This window comes from Lissotriton vulgaris, chromosome 5 (assembly GCF_964263255.1).
Source record: "Lissotriton vulgaris chromosome 5, aLisVul1.2, whole genome shotgun sequence".
NCBI lineage: Eukaryota > Metazoa > Chordata > Amphibia > Caudata > Salamandridae > Lissotriton > Lissotriton vulgaris.
The window spans coordinates 296,319,219-296,332,759 of NC_141693.1; the positions used below are offsets into that span (position 1 = coordinate 296,319,219).

The 13,541-nt window shown below is 43.8% G+C and overlaps 1 protein-coding gene across 1 annotated transcript in view; it reads left to right on the forward strand.

Moving 5' to 3' along the window:
- Window positions 1-13,541, forward strand: part of LOC147710752 (ATPase family AAA domain-containing protein 3-A) — a 554,267-nt gene that overhangs the window by 26,010 nt on the left and 514,716 nt on the right. The window lies entirely within an intron of this gene.

Genomic DNA, 13,541 nt, shown 5'->3' on the forward strand with positions numbered 1-13,541 from the left:
GAGTTGCTCACGGATCCTCAAGATATAGTGGATAGTTTTGCGAAATATTTCCAAACTGTTTATACCTCGGTCTCGGATCGACCTGAGGAGGACTCTCATTTATTACTTTGTGATATACGGCTCCCTTGTTTATCTAAGGAGGATATTGATTTTATGGATAGTCCCCTAACTGCTGATGAAACAGCTCTGGCTATCCGCTCGTTGAACTCAGGCAAGGCACTGGGCCCTAACGGACTCCCAATTGAACTTTATAAACTTAGACCGGATAGATTAGCCCATTACCTCAAGTGTATGTTTGTTGAGGCCCGGGAGAAGGGAATCCTGCCTAGGGACCAGAGAGTGGCATTGGTAGTAGTAATCCATAAGGAAGGTAAGCACAAGGATAAATGTACCTCGTATAAACCTATCTCTTTATTAAATGCGGAGCCCAAAATATTAGCTAAGATCCTTTCCAACAGATTGATAAAAGTGATTAGTGGATTGATCCACCCGGACCAATCAGGATTTATCCCCATAGAAATATTGCCTTGAATTTGAGAAGGTTGCATGGAGTGATAGCCAGGCCACATACTCTGCAGGAATCAGCGGTTATCGCTTTTCTTGATGCAACCATGGCCTTTGAAACTGTGGAATGGTCCTATTTTTGGGCGGCCCTGACTAAATTTGGATTCAGACCAGAATTTATTGGCTGGGTGCAGTTATTGTACACTGAGCCGCTCGCCCAGGTAGTGGTGAATGGACGAGTCTCGGCACCCTTTCATTTAAGACGAGGCACGCGACAGGGCTGCCCCCTCTCTCCTTTCCTTTTCGCCCTAGCTTTGGAACGCCTGGCGGCCTGGATCTGCTGGGAACCATTAATTCGTGGAATACGGTGGTCCCCTGCATGGGAGGACCGGATCTCCTTATATGCGGATGATATTCTGCTCTATTTGACCTCCCCCCGAAAATCCCTCATAGTAGTATGCAGTGTCCTGGCTGCTTTTGGTAAAAATTCCGGACTTTCCATTAATTGGGGGAAATCTGTTTTGTATGTCCTTAGTGGAGAGGCCCCGGTCCCCCCCGAGGAATTGTCACATCCAGATTAACACGAGTGGATTTAAATATCTTGGTATTTTTGTTTCAATGGACCCGACAACTAGGTATGTTGAAAATCTTCTCCCCCCTCTGAGGAGGCTTAGAAGTAACTCAGCTCATTGGCGACGGCTTCCAATCTCTTTGTTGGGGCGGGCAGCCCTCTTCAAGATGATGTCCCTGCCACGCTTCCTTTATGCCCTTCAAAATACTTTAGACGTAGTGCCCGCAAGTTATTTCCACGAGGTAGAGGGACTTCAACGAAGTTTGTTATGTGAGGGGAGGCCCCGTATTGCCTTAGCCAAGCTGACGCTCCCGTGGTATGAGGGTTGTATCGCCCTCCCAGATATCAAGCGTTATTATTGGACCGCCCAGCTAGCTGCTATCAATCATGGAACATATGGGCCAGTTGAAGATCCCGGATATGCCATGGATAAATGGCTACTCCCGGGTGGAAGTTATAATAGAGCACTGTATTCTAAACCGATGAGGCTTGGTCTCTCGGGACCGACGAAATATGCAGTAAAAATCTGGCATGATGCCACGAGTTCCTTGGGGTGGAAAGATAAATTAACACTGGCAGCCCCACTTTTTGCTTCGGAGAGATTAGGTAAGCTGTGGAATACTAAGGGATTTGATAAGTGGGAGCTGATAGGGATCTCGACTATTAAGGACATGTGGGGCAAAGGGCGAGTGAAATCATTCAAAGAAATGCAAGTGGAATTCGAGCTTTCAGACTCTGAATACTTCCGCTATTTGCAGGTTCGATACTCATTAACGGCTGCTCTGCATACGGAGGAGGAGTTACCGGATTCCTCACCTCTTGAGGATAGAATCTTAGATGGTCACCTCCCTGACAAAACGATCTCCCTGATCTATAACAAACTTATAAATTTATAGGACAGACTTACTCAAGGAGCTGAAGGTAAGGTGGACACGAGATGGTTTAGAATTGGATGATGAAGATTGGCAATTAGCGGTGTCTTCTCCAAAAGTGGTCGCTATTCCTGCAAGATTGCGACTGATTCAGTTAAAAATATTGCATAGGGTCTATGTTACTGGTCCCCGCCTCGTACGGATGGGGTTGTTGGAAGATGGATTGTGTAGACGTAAATGTGGATTGGTGGGAAAAATTTTACATATTTTTTGGGAGTGCAGATATATGACCGAGTATTGGGGTATGATTCATAATGTTATTCAAGAGGTCACTGGTGTCGCTCTGTTGCCCGAGGCGCGAAGGTGCCTTCTCAATATATGGGAACCTACTGATCTTAATAATGCACAGACACAGTGGACCATACTGAGTTATATGATTGCAAAAAGAAATATTGCCCAACAATGGGGTGCTGAGCTCCCCCTTACCCTTGAGAACTGGAAGAAGGATTTGGATTGGAGTATGTTCCGAGAAAAAACTGTGTATATTGCGAGAGGGCGTCCTCGAAAGTGGGCTTCAATTTGGAATCAATGGAGTCAGTATAGAGGAGAGATTTGTACACCACCTAGAAATTCAGTATTTGATGTTCCCCCATCCCCATGATACCCTTATTAAGTATATATTTTGGTTCTTCTCCTCTCCCTTCTCATCAATGTACTGCAGATCATAATGTGATTCATCTGTATTGTGTCTTTTTCTGTTTGATGCCTTGATTTAATAAAAAGAATTATAAAAAAAAAAAGAAATGGGAGAAAATTAAAATGAAAAGTTAATCATTAAGGTAACTTTTCATTTTAATTTTCTTCTATTTAAAAGCATTCAGAAACCTCATGTTGTTCTCACGCTTCAATATTGACATAACAAGGACTGTTATTTAAGGGTTAAATACCTCAGTGCTTCAGTTCTTCACCTCTGTGACCCAGCCTGTGTCATAAATCCGACTCCAGCACTGCCCATTATCATTCTCAGCTATCTGCACCCCATGATAATAATGTGAAGTAACCTTAATGTTAAAAGAAACATGTGACCCTGTGCTTATTTGAAAATGAACTCAAGACTGAAAGCTATTTTGAAGGTGTCTGGGAGCTACTGGTAGCTCGCGATCGACTAGTTGGAGACACCTGTAAACCTTAGGTGTTGATTCTCACACGTTCACTAAGCCACTAGCTATGTTACCACCCTTTCACCTATCCATGTTTGTTGAGCTCTATAGTGAGTTCTCTCGCTTGTTGTTGTGCAAATCCCCCATCGGGCATGCTGTTTGTTCCTGCCTTTCCTTTACATATACCCCTTTAAAAATATAGGTTCCCTGACATTTTCTTGAATATGCGGTGGATCAATTGGAACAATAATGCCACTGCTTCAAGCAAGCAGTTCTGTACTCAAACACTTCTTCCAGTGCAGTAATAGTTTGGAACTCGGGGCATTGCAACTGATGTTACAAAGAAGTTGTGTGGGTGCAGAAAGCTGTCAATTCTTAATTGTTGATGAGTTCTTATTTATATTTAATAGGTATGTTAGTCAGTCCATATATCCTACAAATTCTTAGATCAACACAGATTCTTACCTTTCCACCAGGCTTTCTGATCGGCAAAAGAAACATTGATACCTTGCAGTAATTGTTTGTCTTCAACAAGCTTGGTTATTTCCACAGTGCCTGTGTTCTTTAGCAACAGGGACATGCGCCTCATCTCGTGCACAGGAAGTTTTGTAGATCTTTGACCCTTGTTTTATGTACAAGTTCTTTTACCCATCAAACGTGGACATCAACTGTATTTGGATAGATGCCTTCCATATTGTCCTCTGTCTGAGGCCAGAGCATTTCAGATGATCCACAGTTAATTAGGAAAGTTCTCTCAAGCACATCCTTTGAAACTGTTGTGTAGATTCCTCAATCTTTGCCTCTCTCACTGCTATGTCGCATACATTTGTAGATTTAACTCATTCAGTTTTTAACACTTGTACTTGGTTTCTATTGTACATGTCTGTGATTTTGTTAGGATGAAAAAGACCTCAGAGTGGTAATGGATGTGTACCCCTGCCCTGAGTGCCCAACTGTACTGTTTTCTGGTTCCCTAATGCTGAGTTTTGTCATCATATGTAAACTCAGATCATATGTGTGTGCACTATGACCTAGGCCTGTCTCGTGGATGGAGGTCTTGGGGGACTTACATTTGTAGATTTAACTCATTCAGTTTTTAACACTTGTACTTGGTTTCTATTGTACATGTCTGTGATTTTGTTAGGATGAAAAAGACCTCAGAGTGGTAATGGATGTGTACCCCTGCCCTGAGTGCCCAACTGTACTGTTTTCTGGTTCCCTAATGCTGATTTTTGTCATCATAGGTATACTCAGATCATATGTGTTTGCACCATGACCTAGGCCTGTCTCGTGGATTGAGGTCTTGGGGGACTTGGAGGAGCACCCATAGTGCTACCCTCATAGTTGTGGAAGGTTACTGTTTTCACTAGGAGTTAAGCAACACAGACACAGTGGTGGAAGCATACTATGTAGTGATCAGTAGGAGTGAAAATGTCTTTTTTAACCTGTGTCATTGGAGTGAGATCTACAGACTCACTCAATTTTAAGCACTCAGCTGAGAAACCTTAAAATCTCCCTTTGGCCTACATTAGTTAGTTGTGAAGTGCTATGCAGTGCAGGAGTGGTGACTCTGCACTGGATGTATATGTGCATTTGAAGTGTACAGTACACGGCTAGAGCAGTGCTGTGCATGGTGAGTGTAAATAATGGGTGTATGTGTAATTGCTATGAGCTCATGTCATGAAGGATGTAGTGCTATGAATTACGTGCATGTACTTGGTGTATGTGCATCTTCGAGGAGTACAGCGCATGACGGGTATTGTATTGTGCACGTAGTGAATATGTGTACTGGGTGTATGTGTGTCCGTAAGTGGCACAATACAGAAAAAATACATTATTGAGCATTGTGTGCAGAATGAACCTATGTGATGAGTGTATGTTTTTAGCACAATACATGGAGGTAACAGTGCTGTACAATGTGTGTGCTGGCACTGTGTACATACACTGAAGGCAAGTGTGCCTGTAATGGTGCATTAAATGGTGTAACCTGGGTTCCATTTTGGGAGGCCCAGGTCTTCCTGTTGAAGACATGAGGATGTATGGGAATCCCCCCCCCGAGACAGATTTGTGCATTAAAGCATTTCTGTGAGCTATGTTGGACACACTGAAGAGTGTAGAGGGAGCCTCACTCTCCCTTCTCCAAAGGATGCTCTTTGATTCAGTGAGAGATCCGAAGGAAGGGGCCTGGAAACATCTCAGAAAGGAGTTGGGGCTGATAAGGGAATCAAAAAGAGCAGGACTGAGAGCCCAAGATTAAGCTTTTGATGCACATATTACTATGGCTGACATCCAGGTGTGAAATCTAGTCCCTCCCATGGCCTGTGTTGTGGCACTATCAGTTTCGGAGTCTCACCAGCTGTGACAGACAGGCTTTTCAAGAAGGAGAGGAGAAGTATGTACTTCAAAAGAAGCAGAACTCTATCTTAAAACGTCAAGGCCTTGACCCTAAATCAGCTTTGGTATCTGGAAATGGACTTTAAGAACGGGAGCTCAAGACCCCAACATTTGTCATCTGCCAAGCAGCCAACTGGGCTGTGTAAGGAGGGAAGGCTCTGTAAGACTTCTGGTTGTGACCAGGACTGGGGGCAACAGACTGCTAGTTTACCTGCTCCCATGCAACCCAAGACCACCTGCTCTGGAGCACCAGTGTTTGGCTGCTTGCCAAGAACAGTGTGCCCTGTGAGGAAGAGGAGAGCGTTGGAGGGAGCGAGGCCCAGTGGGAAGCCCTGTTGGGTGGACTCCTAGTGTGAGGAGATGGCTGCTGCACCTATTGAGTCATTGCCTGTGTGCAGGACTGAGTCCGCAACTGCATATGCCTGCAGAGGGCAGCCATAAAGATTGCTGCATGGTAAAAGCAGAAGCCTGTGCGGCATCTTTGTGGTGACCCCCTGAGTCAGGAGGGGTGCTGCCTTGTGTGGTAGTAGTGCGGCAACCCCACATGCCAGGAATAATTGTGCTGCATGGATTGGTACGGAGCCTGTGAACTGTGAGCAGTGGTGACCCATAGGTCAACAGGAGCAGTAAGAGCTGCAACTGACGCAACGCTATGGATCTTGTGAGGGCGCCATGGGCGCATCAACTCTCCCGAGCGGGATTGAGATAAGGAGTTTTGGAATTCCCTCCCGTCCCCTTCCTTTTGGGAACATGGATACCTACCCTGCAGGAGGAGCGCAGAAATGCCTCTGATCACTGCTGGAGCAGTACTGTGTAGGCTAAGGGGAGAGCCTGCAGTTGCTGAGTCCTGCAGCTAAGTTTGCATGAAGCTGACTCACTTGATCAGGACCGTTGTTGTTGAAAGTACCCACAGATGGGACACCCTCCAAGACGCTGCATGCTTCTTCCCTGCCAGAGTGGGTAAGGCTCGTTGCAGGCCAACCAGGCCCTGGGGGACTTGTTGCTGGAAGCTCTGCGGCACTGAACACTTTTAACTGTATTCGAAGGGTCAGAGTGGGCTCCTGTATGGGACCACCAGTGAATGGGACATATCACATTGTGAGGAACGGGTGGGACAGGGGTTTGTCGTTGAGACACTAGCGCCCCAAATTCAGAGGGGATGTGTTATCGTTTGTGAAAGCTTCCTTTTGGTATAACAGTAAGCATTTAGCTGGACATTGATTTATTTCTCCAAGGGAGCCTTAGACTGCGCTTTCACATCTACCACTGAGTCAGCTGTAGAAGGGGTACTTGGTCCAGTTGCTCAGGATCCATAGTAGGTCGGGCACCAGTCCATTGGGAGCAAAAGGCCATACCCCCAAGGTTGGGCCCAGTAACCTCTTTGTACCCAGTGGCACTCTGAAATGGGTGCTAACAGGCTTATTATTCAAAGTGTGTCACTTTCCCCTTAAGATTTGTTGTACATTTCATTTAATAACTTTGGGTTTAACATTGCCCAAAGGAAGGTACTGCATTTTCTGTTTGAAGAGGACAGTTCTTGGAATGTGCAAGGTGACCTACACCCCTGTCTCAGTAATGTTTATTTTTTTTTAGCTTCTCTGGTGTATTTTGAGAGACCTACTTTGAGCCGTCCCAAGTCAGTCCAAGGTTCCTTAGCTCCTGGTTGTTTAGCGGTGTTGATTTAGGGCAACTCTGCTATGGTGTTTTCCTTTAGTACTTGACATGCTGAATTGCGAGTTAGAGATAATCTACGTTTACTCAAGGTGGTGTATTGGACTAGACACTGAAAACTCCTCTTAATAACTGAATGTTTGGTAATTGCTTTAGTTTGTAAAACTGATAATACTGCTAGGCACTGAGGAAGGCCGTCAGGCCGAAATGCATTTGCTGAGAATCGAAGTGTTTTTTCTATCGTTCCCCTGTGTGGCCTCCTCTCTGTCCGTGAGGGAAGGAGTTTGGTGTCATGTTTTCGCGTCGGCCAGTGACGCGCTCAGAGGCCACCACGCTGCAAGTTGGCCCCAACATTTCTGGCTGCTACCTCGGCAGCTTCGTGGATATTTCCAAGGTATTGGATTGTTGGTGCACACCTCTATTTACCGGATGGAGAGAAGACGGCTGTGAAGTGATCACACTTCACACAAGGGTGGGTTGCATGGCCATACCTGCCGCCGTGTGATGGATTCCGGTGCAAGGAGGTTGGCGTGGTCTGGGGACCCAGAGAAACACAAGACTCAACGCAGCAGGACATTGGTTTTAAACAGCACTTTGGTTATTGCAGCATGCAGTGAGGTCACTTGGCGTTATTGCAGGCCCCATCGTTTGTTACCTGAAAGCCTACAGCATTCTGGGACCAGTAGTTCACTCCCTAATTGGAACATTCGGGGCAGTGAACAGACACACCTGGTGGGGGCGGAGTTGCTGTCGTCCTATTACAACGCAGTAGGACTATTTATAAATTGTGACTGTGCAAGCCTCCTGATAATACTGCTAGGCACTGAGGAAGGCCGTCAGGCCGAAATGCATTTGCCGAGAATCAAAGTGTTTTTCCTATCATTCCCCTGTGTGGCCTCGGCTCTGTCCGTGATGGAAGGAGTTTGGTGTTATATATTCTACACAGGGATGTACCCTTTCTTTCTGTAAAATGTCAATGGCAAGGACAATGTCATGAAAACATTGTTGACAAAAAAAATGATGACCTACAAAGAAACGTAACTGTCAGCCCTTCCTAGCGAGAGATCCGAGTCCAAAAGTCTCAAGGTGTTAGGTGCAAGATTTTCTTTTTCCATTATGTCTATTCTACTATTGTTCAGTGGTTCTCACAAACACTGGATTCTCAGATCAAAGCACAATTCATGAACCTCATCATCGCCCTGGCTTAATTCTCATTAGATGCAGTTCAGTGTCTGCCCCCTCCAGCTGATGCATCTTTGAGGAGAATGTTATCAGTGTGGTTCACTGTTACAAGGTGTCTGTGCCTTATCAGAAAAGCCCCTATGTCGAGAACCTATGCCTGCCGCCCAAAACGTTCAGATGAGTCCGCACAGGATTTGCGATTCTGCTTGGGAAACAAATGGGAATGGAGCGTGTCTGCTCTGTGATGTGGATGACTTGGTATATGGAACTCAACAGTGTTGGGGGCTAAGGTGTTGCTAATGCCTGTCACTAGGATTCCATGCGCATGTGACAATTTTAAGTAAAATGCACTGTAACCTTTAAAGTCCACATTTACCATTGGCTACAGATGTAGGGGCAAAAATTCGATGGTAGGGGAGACAGGACTGGAGATTCCAACACCGATATTTCTAAATGGTTTATGACGCTGGTATCAGCAAAGTTTTACCTAGCTACCTCAAATTTTTCTAGGTGTGGAGGAAATACGGAGATAGTCTTCAAGATCTTGTGTGGCAGGTAGGAGAACACACATGTCTCACTGCGGTTCTGGCTGGGTCAGGAGACAAAAGGGCGCCCCAATAAACCTACTGCAGCTGAGGATATCTCTCTGGCCTGGGCACTGCAAACAGTTGATGATTAATACTATTCAGCAGCTGGGTCACCACTTGTCCTAGTGTGACATAGGCCTCACCACAGCTCACAGATTTCATCACACAGCTGCGTTCAAGAATTAATTCCAAGCTTTTGTTGGGTGATATCCAGATACTACTCCTCTAGTAGGCGGTGCACTTCTTCTCTAGGCAGTCCTGAACCACATTCAGCAGAAATATTTACTTTAACTCAGCCCCTTGTCAGATAGAACACCAGTTGGAAGACTCTGACTCTTAACCTTTGCAATTCCCACCTGCATCGGTCTACAACTCTATCATTAGTCGGTAAAGGATGCTGGAAGAAAGTACTGCTCAAGCTGACCAGTTTTATCCCCAGAGCTAAGCTATCAGAGACCTACATTTCATGCTCTGTTGGAACCCGGGATGGTAGGACTTGCATGCAACAGAGGAAATTATATACAATTGCACCTTAATAAGTTAATCACATTGCACTTTATATTGCTAAGTTTGCACATTGTATAGGGCTTCATAACGAACAACGGGGGCATATAGTTATGGTTGCATTTAATGAATATATGTTTGCCTACAGTCCATCAATTTAATCCATGACCCTGATACGCTCAGTGGGTTTATCGCAACAATATTACTCTAAAGAACTGATTTTAGGGGCATCTATCGGATTAAGAAGTATTTAAAGTTAGTTGCGGTCAGACACATGAATTGGCGGCATTTTATGCCATTATTAAATGTCTGTGACTGGCCACATGTACTCAGGACTTCGTGAGGCATACACCATAGTTATGTTCTCGAGCATATCTAAACCTCGCTACTGTAATATATTATAATATAATGTATTGCTACCAGGAAACCTGATTGCTAACATTGTTAGTTGCTTTGTGATTGTGCATAGATTAACATATTGCAAAAAATACAATGAATTGATTACAAAGGCAGCAATTGGATAATGGCAGCTATGCTATGAGGATCAAATGTGAATGCAATATAAGGGCAATCAAGTGGTTTATTGTGATTGACTATGCATTTATGCTGTTAGCACAACATGTTAAGTGGACTATAGGCAAACTACTTGAAAGCAAAAATCTATTCAATTCATTTAATTATGTACGTAGCCCCTTTTCATTTTAAACATTCATCTTAAACGCTGATTTTTAGCAGGTTTTAATGAGGTACCGGCTGGTGCATATTACAAACTTCATTGCTTTAAACGTGTTTTAAAAATGCCCGGGTTTACATATTTATTTATTTCAGCACTCAGCACTTTTGACGTATGTCTTCTATGTTCATGGGGGATCATGTGACACTATGGGTGGTACTATAAACTATGGCAAAATCCGCATTCCGCTATGTGATCAAGGCTGCAAGGACAGCCGAAACGCGTTGTGACATTTCATTGTGAAAAATAAATATCTTTGCCAACCTGAAGAGGAGTTCGTGCCATATATATAATTTTTCCACTTCCCAAGTGCTTCGCTGCACCGAACAGGACCACGGACACGATAATGGTTGCTTGCCAAATTTTTATTTACTGTGTAGAGAAACGTGCATGCCTCAGACGCGTTTCGGACACCAGGCTGTGTCCTTGTTCACTACAAACAAACGGGCGGTAAGGCAAACATTTAAAAATCACAAAGGGACGCCAAACAGTGATGTCAGTGCGCAAATAGCAGACATAGAAAAAATACTTGTGAAACTGTTTTGTAGTTCTTTGCCTTCAAAATGCCTATACATAAAGTATCTCTACATAAAGTCATTTCATCATGAATTTTCCTGGCATTAGTATATTAAAATATAAAACATAAATCACAGATGTGTGTACAAAAAAATGAATAATTTGCACGAATGCATCATTTTTGAAAGTATCATCTATCTTAATGCTTATGTCTTCGTTAGCTAAATTTAAAATGCTCAAATGCAAATCAATCCCCACTAAAAATTATTTTACTGTGATTCATCTTAAATATTGCATAAACAGTGCGCTTTTATTATAAAAATGCTATAGCCCACAGACATTGCTATCTTGGAGATGGAATTCGATACTGCTACTAGTATTTCCTCAATGTACACGGTAAATATTGCACCAGTGAAAATATTAAAAATAAGGTATTAACCCTACTGTGAATTAGAGATGCACAACATTATGGCGTGCTTCAATATAGCACCCAATGGCCCATGTATATATCTGTGTGCAAACTTTTAGATAATAAACAATTATCACAGGGGAAACCCATTAAACCAACAAGGCATCTGGGAAAATCAACTAAAAATAAATACAATGATGCCTATGGTATTATTTTTATAAGTATTTTATAATTGTCATAAAAAGAATACCATAGGCATCATTGTATTTTTCTTTAACTTTTAGATAATAGGCAGGCATCCTAAAGTATCTATGCCAATACAAGCAAAAGCGTCCCTAATGTGTTCCTCTACTATGTGCAAGAAGTGCTTAACAAGTTTCAAACTGAGTATAAAAGGAAATGAAAAAAGTTAAAAACTATAAACTACGAGAATGTGGAATATGATGTATCATATTCGTATAGCAGCAGGGTGTATTCATAATGAAAAATATTGAAGCTGCTGTCTTATAAGCAATGCTATTATTACTTCTAAAGGGGGGAAAAAGATAAATATAGATACTTGGATCAATCCATGTGTGGAACTCAGTAACTGAATACAAAACCGAGAGGCAAAGGGTCGACTGAGCATCATCCGATGCTAATTGTGAGTCGTGCGTAAGCCAAAAGGTCACCTTAAAATGTTACGGCTACTGGAGAAAGAATCATACAGTTCCTCAATAAGTCGTATGTAAGCAAGATCACAAAATCTGGTAGAAATACATGACAGGGTGTATGCATGATCTACTATAGATCTGAGCAGAACAGGGAACGTCCAGGTACTAAAGGGTCCCCGGTTGCATCTATAGAAAATTGTACATGTCTTCCCCAAGATTAAGCCCCATTGGGGACTTACTGTCCAGCTCTATTATGTACTTCGACTCTAATTGCCTTAGAGTCTTTTCCCTGTTGCCCCCCCTTATGTTGGGTGCCACAGCGTCAATGACAAAGTATTGTATGCAATTGAGATTGTTGTCATGAAAAGCTTTAAAGTGGCGGACCACGGGGTAGGCTGGATCGGAATTTACAATCGCTCTAAGATGTTGTAGCACCCGTACATGGTCTTGTAATTTTATGCTGCCCACATAACAAAGATTTCAGCTACATTTTAGGATGTAAACTGCGAATTCAGTACGGCAAGTATAGTGTGCTTTCAAGGCGATGGTTTTATCAGAAAAAGGGGTAGTGTACATGGTGGTATTGATACCGAATGTACACGCCCGGCATGAACTGCACTTGAAAAAACCTTTGCGTGGTGCTAACCAGTTTGTGGTTTTGGCAGTTTCGGGCTATTTTTCACCAACTCATTGCGCATGAAATATGCACGTCTAAAAGTGATGGTAGGGGTGGCAGGGATGACTTCTTTAAGGATGGGATCTGTGAGGATAATCAATGTTAATAAATAAAACGCCGAAAGGAGCCTACCTTTTAAACCAGCGTTAACGGTGGGGAGAGGTGTGGGGCGGGGGCAGCAAGACAGAAACATGCTGGGTGGGAGGAGAAAGGGAGCGAGTGAAAGCACGAGTCCAGTGGTGACGGTATGGAGGGGTGTGGGGCGGGGGCAGCAAAGGAAGTGTTTAAAGATGGAGGAGGGGTGGGGACAAGCTCTCGGCATTGCGTGGTGCGTGAGCAACAGGGAGGCGACGAAAGGCAGCAACACGGAGAAGTGGTAGGTTGGAGATGAAAGAAGAAATGTGAGCAACTTTCTTTATTTGCTACTGAAAATACGAGCGCCAAAAACAAAACATTTCAAGCAAATGTAAAAAAAATCGTAAATCAGTGTGAACATATGAATATCGGAGCGGGAGGTGGTGGGTGAAATGAAGGCATGCGTTCTGGCAAGACAGATTGGCAAACTCCATACTTGGGTTTCAAACGTACAAGCACAACAATGTCAAAAACAAGCATTGGCGAAATTATATAATTAAAAGCAAGCTCTCTGCATTGAGTGTGTGTGTGGGGGGGAGCAGGGGAGCGGCGAAGCACGGATTAACAAGTTAAACAAGTTAAATGGCGGCTGTGAAACTGAAAGCACGGCCGGCAGGCCGTGACAGCCTTTGATCCGGCAGGGGGTGGAGCGGCACCAAGCTAGACAACATATGGCTGGCGATTTGATGCTGTGCACGCGCATTTTAGGTCAATGCGCTTGCGCATTGACCTAAAAGCTCACAGGCACAGCATCAAATCGCCAGTCTAGGTAAGGTCTGTTTAAGCCCCTATAGTCTCGCTCCGCTCAATGAGAGGTGAGACCTAAAAAAGGTTTAGCATTTTGGAGCGAAAGGGGTTTGCAGCTAAGTGATTAGATGTTTTACTCCACCCCTAAATGTAAGCCTGGCCTGTTATCTTTGTTAGTGCATATTGTGTTTTCTATTGTGGTGAATTGTACTTTAAAATAAATGTAC